Source organism: Erithacus rubecula (assembly GCF_903797595.1).
Source record: "Erithacus rubecula genome assembly, chromosome: 9".
NCBI classification, from domain to species: domain Eukaryota; kingdom Metazoa; phylum Chordata; class Aves; order Passeriformes; family Muscicapidae; genus Erithacus; species Erithacus rubecula.
In genome coordinates, this window is record NC_136660.1 from 8,704,060 (window position 1) to 8,717,676 (window position 13,617).

At 44.3% G+C, this 13,617-nt stretch overlaps 1 protein-coding gene across 1 annotated transcript in view; it reads left to right on the top strand.

Moving 5' to 3' along the window:
- The first annotated feature begins 755 nt into the window (after positions 1-755).
- Positions 756-13,617, top strand: part of BMPR1A (bone morphogenetic protein receptor type 1A) — a 71,982-nt gene continuing 59,120 nt past the window's right edge. Inside the window, exon 1 of the mRNA XM_079312370.1 lies at positions 756-975. The gene's annotated coding sequence lies outside the window, so the exon portion shown is untranslated. The remainder of the gene's footprint in view (positions 976-13,617) is intronic.

The window sequence follows — 13,617 nt, forward strand, 5'->3', positions numbered from 1 at the left end:
CAGAGCAGGTCATTGCAGAAAGTTATAATGTATTCCAACCTAACTAAGTGGGCATATTTATTTAGATACAGGAAATGGAAAAAGCAAACAGTGCTGTCCTTTGCAATGGAACTCTATCCCTCCCGCGGCACTGCAACGTCAGCCCTCTCAGAACTACTTTTCCACGAAGCCAAAGGGCCCCTGCGAGTCCCTCATTTCTCCTGCGCCGCTGCCACCATGGAGTGCTCGCTGCCCTCCCCAGCTCAGGGCACCCCCCGGCTCCCATCAGAGGTGCACCGGGAATGCTCCGCTGCCTGCCCGCTCCCCATGGCACCGAGCCCCCCAGCATCTGGATGGAGCCTCCCGGCCCTGCAGCCAAACCCGGCCGCGGCTGCTTCTCTCGTGTCTCGACCCTCTTGCAGGCCAGCAGTGCTTCCAGGACACCGGCTCGGCCGCTTTGTCCATCACACCTCCCTGCCCTTTCCTAGAGGAGCCTCTTCGAGGGGAAAGCGCTGCTGGGCGGCGGGGCAGGACAGGGCCGGGGCCCGGCTGCGCTCCCGCCCGCGGAGGGGCTCCCGGGGAGGAAAGCAGGCCCGGCCGGTTCCTCCCGGCCGGTTCCTCCGGGCCAGCTTTCCCCGCCGGGGAGCCCCGCCAGCCTCCCGCCCACGGCACGTGCTGATGGACGGGCGGGGGCGGGCGCGCTCCCGCCTCCCCGCGGGCCCCCGCGGCGCGCGCGCCCGGCCGCAGTGATTGGAATCCGGCTCGTTCCCGCCCCGCCCCGCAGGGACGCGCCGGGAGCGCCTGCCGGGACACGGAGCCTGCGCCGAGCCCGCGCCGCGCCGTCCCGCCCTCCCCCGCCCGACACGCACCCGCCTTCGCCCCCGTCTCAGCGGAGCCGTCGGGGCCCGGGAACGGCCCGCGGAGCGCGGCGGGGAGCGGGCCCCCTCCCCCTTGGCCTGCCGTCCCCGCGCGGAGGATGAGGAGCCCCCAGCGCCGGTGAGTGCGGGCCGCGCCGCGGAGGCCCGGCCGGGCGGGGAGAGCCGGGGCGCCCCGGGCAGCGCCGCGCCCGCTCGGCTGCGCTCGGCTCCCTCTGCGGCCGGGGCGGCGCGGGGCGCTCCCTCCGCGCCGGGGCCCCTTCGCCGCCGTCGGGCGGCCCGGCCTGGGCGGCGCCCGGCGGGGTCTGCGCCGGCCCCGGGCAGCGCCGTCGAAGGCGGGCTCCGCTGCGGTGGCGGCGGCCCTCCCGGGCCGGCCTGGCTGCCCGGGGCCGGGGGAGCCCCCGGGCCGGCCGCCCTGCCCCGCCGCGGCGCTGGGGGCGCTGCCCGCCGGGCCGGGCCGGGTGGGCGCCGCGGGGGCTGCGCGGGTCTCTGCGTGGGAAGCGCCGGCGCGGCTCTCGCTGGCCGTGCGCTCCCTTCCCTTCCCTTCCCTTCCCTTCCCTTCCCTTCCCTTCCCTTCCCTTCCCTGTGTTGTAATCCCGGGCCCGGTGCCGAGCGGCCCGAGCGAGCGGCAGCGCCCGTCGTCGTGGGAAGGGTGCGAGGGATAAGGTGCTTCGCCGTCCTTTTGTGCGAGCCTTGAACAAAGCTGGACGCCGGCTTTCCAGATCGGTTTTTACCATCCAGCGACGTCAAACAAAACAAGCTCAGAAGAAATAATAACCACAAATAATGGCCCGTACCTTAGTAGTGAACGATTGTGCTGGTGAGGACCGATTATGTACGCGGTTTTTTCATAACTGGTTGCAAAATGTATTGAACAGCGTTCAAAAGCACAAATAGCTTTTTACCACCTTTCAATCAACCACTCTCCGATGTTGTTTTGGTAAAATTAAAAGTGAATTCAGCAGCAGGGAATGGTAGTAAGCTGTGGTATTTCCTTTCAGTAGTTGCCTGTTACTTTATGTCAAGTTGTATGGCGATTTTTCCCAGTGTAAATTGATTGCCCTCCGAATTTACATGTTTTGCTCTCTGCTTAGATGTAATTACCTTGCCGTTCTTTTATCAAGTTAGCACACTGGGCATTGTTCAGGCCTGTTACTGCAGGGGTAGAGAAGCTGCTTTCCTACATAGGGAAGACTCTCCCGAATGGAAAGGTTTGTTTGGTTTGTAGTAGAACCTAGTCCTGGAATAAAAAAAAGTTAAGAACAATTTATAGTCAGGTAATTTATCCAGTCTACAGCTACAAATACTCAATGTTGTGGCATTTGTAGCCTGGATAAAACTCTTGCTGATAATGTATTTGTCTTTTGATCTTGTACTTTTGTTCTTTTGTAGCTTTATCTTAGGTTATGCACCACATTTTCTTTGGGGAGAGGGGTGTATATGGGGCTGCGTATTTTATATGTATTTGTACAGACAGGTACAACTTGGTGGGCTTTCAGATCTGGTTTGAAATTTTATGAAGGGTCTTCTTATGCACCTGCAAGATTCAGCTGCCACTTCTTAGTATGTCCTGCTGGCTGATTTCTTCCAGCAACAGAGAGTACATGTGGCTGGATCTGAATTATTTTCTTCCCTTAATTGCAAAGTAATTTAGTTTTGAAAGAGACCTCTGGATGCTATCTGTTTGAGCCTTTGTTCAAGTTAGAGCAGAAAGTTCTGGGTGAACTGCGAGCCTGAAGTAGCATGTTACTTGCAATTCACTGATTAAATACGTGTTTACTAAAACCCTATGTAGCTAGAGCATAGACTTTGTTAAAGCCAGTGTGTGTGACCCCAAATCCTAGTGTTTTGGACACTGCTCTGCAAGATCCTCACTGTGAAAATTGTTATGGAAATTAAAAGTACTGAATATGGTGGAGTATGTAAATGATAGGTGAGCTTTTTGTGGATACCAGGTCTGACATACAGAGCTGCAGTAGCTTCTTTGGCAGATGGCTGGAAAACACACATGAATGAAAGAGACCAATCGGTAAGTGACAGAGAAACTGTTACAAATGTTTGTTTGTCCTTGCTTATTTCAAGCATCAGTTGAGGATTTGTCATTCTGATACCTGGGAAATCATCAGGTATTTCTTGGTTCCTCAGTAAAAAGAGAGCATGTTTTCAGTGCCTGGGATTTCTTCATTTATCTTACTGTCATACATAAACAAATGACAGAAGGAACTCAGTAATTTAAAAATATGTCTCATCAGAGTTGTATGTGGGCACAGATGGAGTACTTGTTTCCTTTGCTAGTGTTCCCAAAATGTGGCATAGAGTGTGCCTGACAAGCAGTTTTTCCTTTCACTGCTGCTTTAGTGGTTTCACTTTTTCCTTTCTTGGACAAGATCTGCAGAGCCCTCTGCAGTTGTCCCACACAGTCGCACTGATGGCCCCCCAGTCCCAGTGGTCTCTTTTGTGCCTTCCAGGATGGTTAGTGCTTTAAAGGGAAATGTGATTTCTTTCTGCCTTGTTTTCTTGCCATCCCTTGAAGGTTGCTGTGAAAACTCTTGAGGAGGATTCACTGCTCTCCTGCAGCAAGTAATTACTCTTTAAAATCTTTAAAACTGACAGTGAATTTCAAACTTGACCTGCTATATTGTGTCCTTTAAAATAACATGGTAACTACACTAGGTGATCCATGGAACTGGGTGAGCGGTTGAAACAGTCACCTCATTTTTCTTCTTTTGTACAGAAAATGTAATTTTAGCAATCTGGGTGCTCTTATTGAGAGTATCTGTGGAATAGCTATCTTGTGAGGGATTCAGTCCAGAAACATGTGCATAGTACATTATATTTGGGGTGTGTAAATCCCAAGATGTTGAGCTGGCCCACCACTGACCAGGAAATCAGGGGACAAGCTGCCAGCTTGCCATGATGAACTCTGTTGAGAACTGGCTTCCCAGAACATTGCTGGGTATATTTACAGAGCATATTAGGTGTATTTCATGTCCATTTACCTCCAAAGTCAAACAGAGCAATTATGCCTCTAGTCTGCAATATATATTTTGAAATTCATTGTAGCAAGTTGGGCATGAAAACATTTTAGGTTGATGTATGATATACTGAGAAGACCAAGAACTTAATTCATCTTGTGGCAGTGTGAAAGCCTTGCATGGGTTTCTGGTTTTGATCCCATTGTTTCAGCTGTACTTGAACGGTGTGAGAGATGCAGTCGTTGTGTTTCAGATTTATAATCCAGAGAGGTTTCTGTTGCCATTTTTCTAAAGGGTGTCTTGTAGTTGCCATCCCATTTTGTTTGAATTCTGTGCATTACGGTTAGGTTTAGTGCTGTTTAATGATGGTCTGGTTAGCAAAATTCAAAACAAGCGTTAGGGTAGGAAAATCAACTCTGCTAGTGATTGTGATAATATTCATGGGCTGTATAAGCAGGAAGAAAGGAAAAGCCACAGCAAAGCCTCACTGAAGGGCAGGTGTGTCACCAGCTCTGAGTTTCTGCAGTGACACCTGCAGTTACAGTGAAAGTGACTGCCCTGATGGGACTGTCCCTGCCATCACTGCCCTGTCACCGGTGACTCTTCATGGCAGGGGAAAGTGCTCTCAGTATCATGAAGGTGTGAACTTGGAATGTTTTAAAATATTTTGGTTAGACAAAAATCTGTAGTAATAATTCACAGGATGTGTACCTGCAACAGGCAGCTAAATGCTCTCATGCTCATTTTTTTCCTCAAAACAGAATGCCCAAAAATACAGAAGAAAATGTAATGCATTTAAATGTACTTCAAGTGCCATGAGTTCCTTTGCATTAAAAGGGGAAAAAATCAGTATTATTAACTCAGCTTTGCAGTATTGTAGCTTAATTTGCATCATATATTTGAACAGCAGCAATGCTTTTTACAAAAATTTGATATCACATAAATTTTTGCCGTGTGGTTTCAGTCAACTTTATTAGTTTAAAATGTGGAAGAAACTAGTAATTCTTTGTGTCTATATTCCCTCAGTTCACCATCTTAAGGAGAAAACTGTCAGTCTTGCCGTGCTTTGGTTGATAAACACAAGCAGATGTAGCAGGGATAAGTTAGTGAAATATCAAAGTCTCACAAGATATATACCAGGAAATAGATCTGGTTTGTGGAAGCGATTTCCTTTTCACTGCTGCAGCTGTTGAAATGATTTAAATTTGCTTCTCTTTTCTTGCCTTTTTTTTTTTTTTGTTTTTAAATCCCACCTAGAGCTATTGGTAGGCCTTCATACTTCCTCTGTGAGAGCCTGATCCCAGATTTGGCTGGAAATTGGTGGACAGCACAAATGTTTTTGGAGGACTGAAGTCAGAGATTTCACGTATGCAGAGACTCAATACTCAGTACAATTAATGACATTTGTGCAAATGAGCACATTGTGTGCTCAGTCAGAACATCAGGCATATGGAAGTGATGAATAAGCTCAGGTAAAATTCTCTAAATGCATCATTATTTTTCCTATCCTGTGTTCAGTTGGAAATTCACAGTGCACTGGTCAGGCAGAGGAACTGTTCCATGTGTTTTTGCAGGGGTATGGAGGGCTTGAAAAGGAAGCATAAATAGAAGGGTTGGCAGAAATTGTTCAGCAGGAATAATGGCTACTGTAAAAAGGAAAAATGTATCATCTACTTCTCCCTTTATGTTTGGGAATGAAAGAACTTGGGGAGTAATATGAGAACAAGGGGGATTTATTGGAAGAAAACTGAACCTCAGTGACTGGAAATGTGAGTGAAGAGACCACAGAGCTGGTTAAAAAGTGCTCTTCCTGGCTGCATGTCCTTCTTTGTGGAAGAGAAGATAATCTTTACCAGAATTCCTTGGAGAAGGTTTTAGAAAGCCTCCTGTTCCCCTCAGTGTTGTGTGAGGAGCAGGCATTGCTGTAGTCAGGTTTGGACAGCTGGGAGTTAATTACAGCCCAGGATTGACACAGGGATGAGCTGCCAGCTAATGAGGTGCAGCCCTTCTTCTCACTCTGTCTTTTGGGCACTGAGTCTATCTTCTCTTCAGGTTACTGAAGGGATTTTAGTAGTAATGAAAAATTGAGTAGTGGTACCAAGTATTAAGCAGAAATGTCCCTGATGATAGAAGATATGGGAAGTTTCACTTTTAAAGGTTTTTCTTAAAACTTGGTTTGAATGTATCCCACCAAATAAAAATGTGAGGGTTTTGTTTTAAAGTATTGATGCATTTTTATAATTTTATTTTCCATATTAACTAGTTCATAATAATTTCACCTTTTTTTGTGAAAAAATTCTGTAGAAAGTTTCCTGTAGAATATGCCAGTCATTAGGATAGAAGATTGTGCCCTTCCCCACCCAGGCAAATTACTATTCTGAGCCTAAAATTAAATGGAAAATTGGATAGGTTTTAGGGCCAATCTGTCACATTTGAATCAGTGGTTCTACCAGAGATAATTCATCTTTAAAACTTGTAGTGTGGACTGAAGTTTAAGACGATATTCTATGCCTTATTCCTCTACTTGACATAGAGGAATGGACATTTCTCTAAACAATGCTATCTTGATATATATTTTTATAATATTTTACTATTCTTGCATTAATAAATTCTTTACTGAATTGATTTGATAACCACTTATAGTGGTTTGCACCAATCTTTATATATTTTGTGAAGTTCTTATAGTACATGGTGAGTTAATTTTTTTTTTACACTTACAACTATAATTAATCATAACTCTAAAAAGTATCAAAACCTGGAGTGTTGTTTTACTCAGAAGTTTATGGCAGAGGGCTCTGGCAAAGTTTAGAAACATTCCCATATAGCTGATATTCTTCATTTTCCTGCTCTTAAAATTTCATGGAAGGAATGCAGTTAGAGGCTGGCCAATTTGGGTTAGACCAGGAACTGCGAAATCAAACCCAACCCAGACAGGACAGTTTTTATTCAAACCCAAGCCTCTGTTGAACTGTCTGTTTTTGTTCTGCCCCTGGCCCCGTTTCACTCCCCCACCTCTCTTTAAATTCACAAGTTTTTAAATGTAGAGATGTTTCTAATTTAGAAAATTATTTTGGTGTAATGAACTAAAAGAGAGGAGAGTGGACTAAGCTGAAGGAGGTCAAAAACCAGATGGAAATAGAAAATCTGAAAACATGGAGTAAAGAAAAAAAATCCCCCTTGAAATAATGGAATCTAAATGCTGAAATTATACATCTGCTCAGCAGCTGTGCATTCCTTAGCCAGAGGTTCCGTTGCAGAAATGGCATTACTCAAGATTTTCTCAAAACTGCAAATGCTGTTGTATAATATTTACATCTCTGTAATACTGTCAGTAATAATCTTAGGAGTCTGGAGAATAAAGGTGGAAGGAAGAGGTGATGTAAGAATTTCCTTCTTTCTCCTTAAGCCACTACCCTGTAGTGGACATACTTGTTTGCTGCAGTGAAATTCTGTGATTTTCTTGCTTGCTTGTTCTTTATAAATATCTTTTAATTTCTGCTAACTTAATTTCAGAGGAGAAATTGGTTACAGGAAAAGTAACCAACTAAAATTATGTGAAAGGAGGGTGCACTAGTGAGAAAAGAATGTTACAAATGCCTCAAGTGTTTTGCTCCCATCAATGGCCAGCAGTATTGCACCAGAGGCACACATAAGATGGTCTAGCAGGCAGCTGTGGAATTACACCACTCTGTGGAAGCTTCTTCCTGCATCACAGTAACCAGGAGCTAGCTGAGGCTGTAAGGCACATAAAATCCACTTCAGTATCTATCCACAGCACATGGAGTAATTGTAGTTAGAAAAGGGCTCTCACAGATACGAAGCAGGTTATAAAAATGTGTAATTTTGCATTTTCTTTTGTGTTCTTTTTTGGTTTTGTACTTTTTCACAGTATTGATGTTCATCAGAGTTACCTGTTAGTAGTAAGATTTACATATGGTAGAGCTGGTCTTTGAGAAAACATTGGTTTGAGTGCTGATGTAAAGGGGGATTGAGTTAATGAAAGACTCTAAGATGTTTTGTTTTGGGGTTTTTTTGCTTTGTACAAAAGAACTCATGTTTCAAATAATTTTTACCAAAATTTAAGTTTGAGGTTATGTAAGAGAAAGGTCAACATTTTCAGCAATTTCGAATCTTGATTTCAAACTGTTTCTGCTTTTGGAAGAAGTAATTGTTTACTGCAAGGTATTTTTTACTGTGTGTTCTTGGACCAACTGAAGGTAGAATAAATCTCCTTCAGGCTACTTTCATTGGGAAGAGAAGCTGTGGGTGTAAATACAGATCCCAGGCTCTCCTGAGCATTTGAAAGAGCAGGAGAGGGGCTCTGGATCCAGGTAACAGGGAGTGTGGGCAGAGGAGCAGTGCTGTGGGGAGAAAGGCTTGCTGGGCTGAGCCCTGGAGGGAGCCCAGACCTCTCTTCTAGCCTGGGACAGGAGTGACAGAACTCTTAATCTCCTTGCTCTGTTTGTAACTGCAAAGCAACTCTTCCCATATCTGTCCTTCCATACATTATTATTCCACTGTTGATTTTTTTCTCTAGCATCTGTAACTTTATCATAGTGTGAAATGAGGTTTCAGGCTATTAAAGTGTAGTCAGTATGAAGTTTCTAAAACTTAACCTAAGTTGATTATTTTATTTGGATTTCAGTACTTTACATATGTTGTGGAAAAGATTGGGCACAAACAGGAGAAGTTGGAGGTCTGTGTGCTGTTGCATCTTGTTTTGATCAGATGTGTGGTGGGACAGCTGACATAGCTGGAGTGCTGCAAGGGCTGGTTTTGGGCTCTCCAGGAAGGACAGGCTGAGATGGTGAAGGATGCACAGTGTTGTGAGAGTGCCATGGAGATTGCTGCAGTTCTTCCTTTTGGGTGAATGAGGAGCCAGTTGAGAGGTGTGGGTCAGGGCTAGCAGCAGGTCAGCGTGGGTGATGTTGGTAGATGCCTGCAGGAGGTATCTCAGTGAATGACTGGGGAGCAGTGGATATTGTTTAACTGCAGTTCCTTAGGGTAGTGGCAGTGTCACTTGTAACATCCTCATCAGCAAAGTGATGGAAGTACAGACAGGACAAATGCACAGTGAGGTAGACTGAAAACTGGATGAGCTGCCAGGTTCAAGGAGTTCTGATCAGCAACACAAATTCCAGCTGGAGAGCAGTCACTAGCAGTGTGACCCAGGGGTTGAGCTGGATTTCCAGTACAGTGCAACCAAGTGAACACTCCTGGATGATGGGACAGAGCACACCCCCAGAAGTTTGCAGGCAGTACAGAGCTAGGAGGAGTGTTTGTGGGGCCAGGGGGTTGTGCAGCCCCTTGCAGGGACCTGGATGGACTGGAGAAGTGAGCAGAGAGGAATCTCATGGAGCTCCACAAGGGAAGTGCAAAGCCCTGCACCTGGGGAGGTGCCTCCTGAGCTGTCCCAGGGTGAGTGTTGTGGGCAGGCTTGGGGAGGTGATGGTGCCCTTCTGCTCAGCACTGTCGAGACACATCTGGAAGGCCTTGGCTGGGCTCCCAGGAAGAACTGGGCAGGTACCCTCTATGGCAGAGAGGTGGGAGCAGCCTCACTGGAAGCAAGTGATGAGGGCTGTTTTACTCTGTGTGTTTGGAAATAACGTGGAAGGGGGAGTGGATAGTGAGGTGGTGAAATTTGTAGCTGATACAGGTACTGTAAACCAGCTTGAGCAGTATTGAATGCCTGGATGATAAAATACTGGATGAGGTACAGTAAGTGCAATGTAATTTAATTCAAACACAGGCAAAAAGAGCAATTGGCTCTAAATGAGGTATTAACACTTGGAGAGATCTTTGTCTTGAAGCTCTACTTTAGATTGAGCCTATCTGCGTACTGCGTTGAATGTTTTTCCCTCTCTTCTCATTTTTGTGTTGCCACTGTCACTTTTTTACTCGTGGCCAAGTAAAAGGTTAGATTTGTTTGTTAATTTGACTGAAAACTAACTGCTTAAAACCCCCTAGGCTTTCAGTATTTCCAGCTCACTGTGGTACCTTACAAGGAGTAAGGGGAGAGGAGGGCCAGCACTTCCCTTCTTACAATCAGTACTGGCTTTTGAAGCAGCATTCTCTACAGTAAGTATTTAAAAAACATGATTATACAAGCTCCTTATATGTGGACACGTGGGTTATGTCCTTTTGGTAACACAATTTCAACAGTCCCATTAAAATGAGATGGTAATTTTTTTTTTGTCCTGGTCTGATTTTTCCTTTTTCCAGCAGGACAAATAGGATGCAGTATTAAATAGCCTTGGGTCTCTTCAGTTAAGGAAAGAAACAGTGGAGAGAGAGATGGTGATGGTAATCAAACCTTAAATGAAATTAAGAAACTGATGAATAGTGTTTCACCACTATTTTTTTTCCTCCACAGTGTAAGGGAATGGCAGGTTTACAAGGATGGTAAAATGGCGTGGTTTTTTCCTTCCTCACAGCAAATATTTCAGTTGAAAATTGCTGCCAGAATACATGGGGATGAAAGTGCTGTGCAGATTTGCAATCACACAGATTTGTTGACGGATGTGTGCACTGATGGCAGTAGCGCAGTCACTTGTGCCTGGCTGTAGGTCAGGAGCTGCCTGGGCTTCTGGATGAAGCCAGGGAGGAGGACTCTGTCCTCCCTTAGTTCCCAGCTGGTCTGATAGCAGGCAGTGTCACAGGCAGAGTGCTGGGCTAGACATCTGCCACAGAGCAGGCAGCGAATTCGGAGCCCTTTTATCACACCCACACGCAGGCAGGCACGTCAGCTCCTCTGCTCTTGCACTTAGTAGTGTCTGTAACGCCTACAGCTTTTTTTATGTGCACTGGCACCCATCTGCCTTCACTGACACGTTTGTTAGGTTTGCTTTAACCAAACTGCCATCAAACGTGAAGTAGCATGTTTTTTTGTATCTGCCTTATCTTAAACATTTTCTGTTCAGGTAGTTTATTTTGCTTAGTGTGGAAAGATTGATCCTATAATTTCCTAAGGACTGGAGCAGTGTAGCCAGGTAGCCTTCCATTGATGTCTGCTGGATGAATAATTAACTGCCAGATGGAGAGGGCAGTTCTGTGCTGCAGATAAGCAGTCTAAGCAGCCGGGTACACTCGAAGGGCCAGTTCTACTCCTTGTTCACGTCACCCTGGTGCCTCCTTCCCTCTTCCTTTGCAGCAGCACTGGCTGGCCCTGCTCTGATGCTGAAGGAATTTAAACTGGCTGGGAGCCTATTACCCTTTTTTGCCTTCTTTTTTTTTTTTTTTTAGTAGGTTTCACTTCTTGCCAGTCCAGCCATGGTTGTGGGGGCAGACCAAGTGTTACTGTTAGCACAGAGAACAAAAGTGCCCCTTCCAGGCCCAGTTTAGTTGTACTGTAATGTGCTTATGGGTAAGTCTGCTGTTTAGGAATGTTACTCACTTTGGAGTGACTTTTTTTTTCTTTTTTTTTTTTTTTTTTTTAATTCACTTGAATGTTGGTGATCCTGTGTAACTTCATAGTATATATTGACTATATTCTCACTCCACAAAGCAAAAATGGGTTGGTCAGAATATTTACTTTCCCATCCCCACATTACTCTTTGCTCTTTTGCAGTTGAATCCTTTATTTTGTAGTTCTCTTAAATTTTTCTGTCTCTGATGTAGTCTGTAAAGGTACAGAAGGTACAGTTTGGCAAACTCCTAAAACTTCAAAGACAAGCTTCATGTATCAGCGGGCTTGAAGATGAGATGTCTAGTCAGATTAAGGAGTGGATGTCACACTGTTTCTGTTCCAAAGGTCTTGGGCTGTGTCAGTGTCCCCAGAGGTGAAGGATGTTACAATCAGAAGTGTTCAGTAAACTTGTTCTACCTGGTCAGAGGGAGGTCAATATGCACATTACTGTCCAGCCAGCAAGATGTTGTTTGGCACCAGAGGATGTGGGAGGGAAGGGAGAGACAACTGTGGTTAGAGGAATATGTGTGTGAGTGGGGAAATGGGTCTATTGCTAAGGGACAGGGTGAGTGAAATCATACAGGATATATAGTGAGCTGGAGCAATTGCACTGGGAAAAGATATAGACCAAATTAGAACAAATTTGTAGAAAACCAGGCCTTCCTATGTCTGTTGATGATAATACAATTTGTTTGATGGGTGATGACTTTTTTTTTTTTTTTTTTTTTTTCCCTGAATGAAGAGGAAAAATTGAGAGGAAATAATCACTTGAGTTTTAAGAACTAGAAATACCATAGTTGTGTGTTTGGTATCACTGCCAGGGCAGAGTAGATCAATTCAGCCCAGTTTTTCCTTCTGTTCTCCTCATTAAACCAGGCTTTATTAGAACAGAGAAAAAGCACCATCAAATATAGCAGGCTCAGATATAACAACAGGTGTGCTATTCCCAAATCCAAGGATTTTTACAGAGTTGGTCATAAGGAGCATGAAGTAATATAGCATTTAGAAAGTGAAATGCTGGCACTCTTCTAATATACTTATATGCTAATCTGGCTCATGGCTGTGACCGGGGAAATATATTTGAGAATTAAATACAGTCTCCAAAAATGTATTTTTTCAAAGAACTGCTGTAGTTGAAGCAGAAGATTGGCTTTTTGACAGTGAACATAATGGAGTTAAATGCCATTGTAACAGTGCAGTTGGTATGAGAGAATAATCTAAAAATACAGTGTTGAAATGTCTGACAAGCTCATAGGAGTACTGATGCAGCCACATGTTTATATATTAGTATGTCTGCAGTCCACATACTTCCACCTACAGAACCCATTGCATTGTAATAAAAAACAGATTCTGCCTAAACTGCTTGTTGCAAATTCACTTGTTTTTTGAAAATGCTGGATTTGACAAATACTATTCTGCAGAGTTTTCTCTTCAGCAGGAAGTAGTATTATCCAGAATTTGTGCTTTAGACTAAGACGTATTTTAGTCTTGTGCAAATAAATTTGCCAATACTGTTGAGTTTTTAATTTTAATTAAGAATGCAAGTTTCTAAAAGTATACTTCAAAAATAACTTTATTTAAACCATTAATTTGGATACATCTTTCAGAAGAGTCTCTTCCTGGAAGCCATGACCAGCACAGCTTCCTTTGGCTGGGCACACAGCATTCAGCTACAGCTCAGTGGATCCATGGTTGTCCATGGTGTGTTAGAGATCAGTGAATAAAGTGGCATTTGCTAGAGCAGCTAGTAGTGTTCACAGTCATGTTTCTCATAGGAAAGCAAATGTGTTCAAGAGGACATTTTGTTTAGAATGCCATCTGTCAGGCTCTGTGTTACTCATGTACCCAAGAGATGTACAAAAAGAAGTTAAAGGATGTTTTCCGCTTCCAAACCGCTTTCTAACAGTACTTTCTGTGATTTTTGTGTCTCCACTACTGTTTCACCTGGCTCTATATTCCTGTGATATGTGGTCTGTAAAATATTAAAACTGTTATAAGCAGGTATATTTCCTAACACTGCTTTTTATTTGTTAAAATGAAATTGCAATGGCAGTGGGAGTTTGCATTTTTGGTTGGTTTTGTTTTGGTTTTTCTCCTTGGTTCCCTCTCCCTCCCACAGTGACTGCTTGTAATCTTTGCTGGCATGAAACTTGTGCTGAAGTACTTGAAGGTATTTGTGAATGTCCTTGTAAAACATCACGGTGGCATTTTCTTTCTGCTCTTTTGGAAAACAGAATCCTTGGTAAAATATGTATACATCTTGTTATTTTTAGCACAGTGGCTTTAACCCCTGTTGAAACCTTTACCATTACTTTGTAGTTGTAGCACTGGCTTAATTTTCTTTATATGTAGTTGTTGTGTGAAATATTCCAGTAATAGGTCT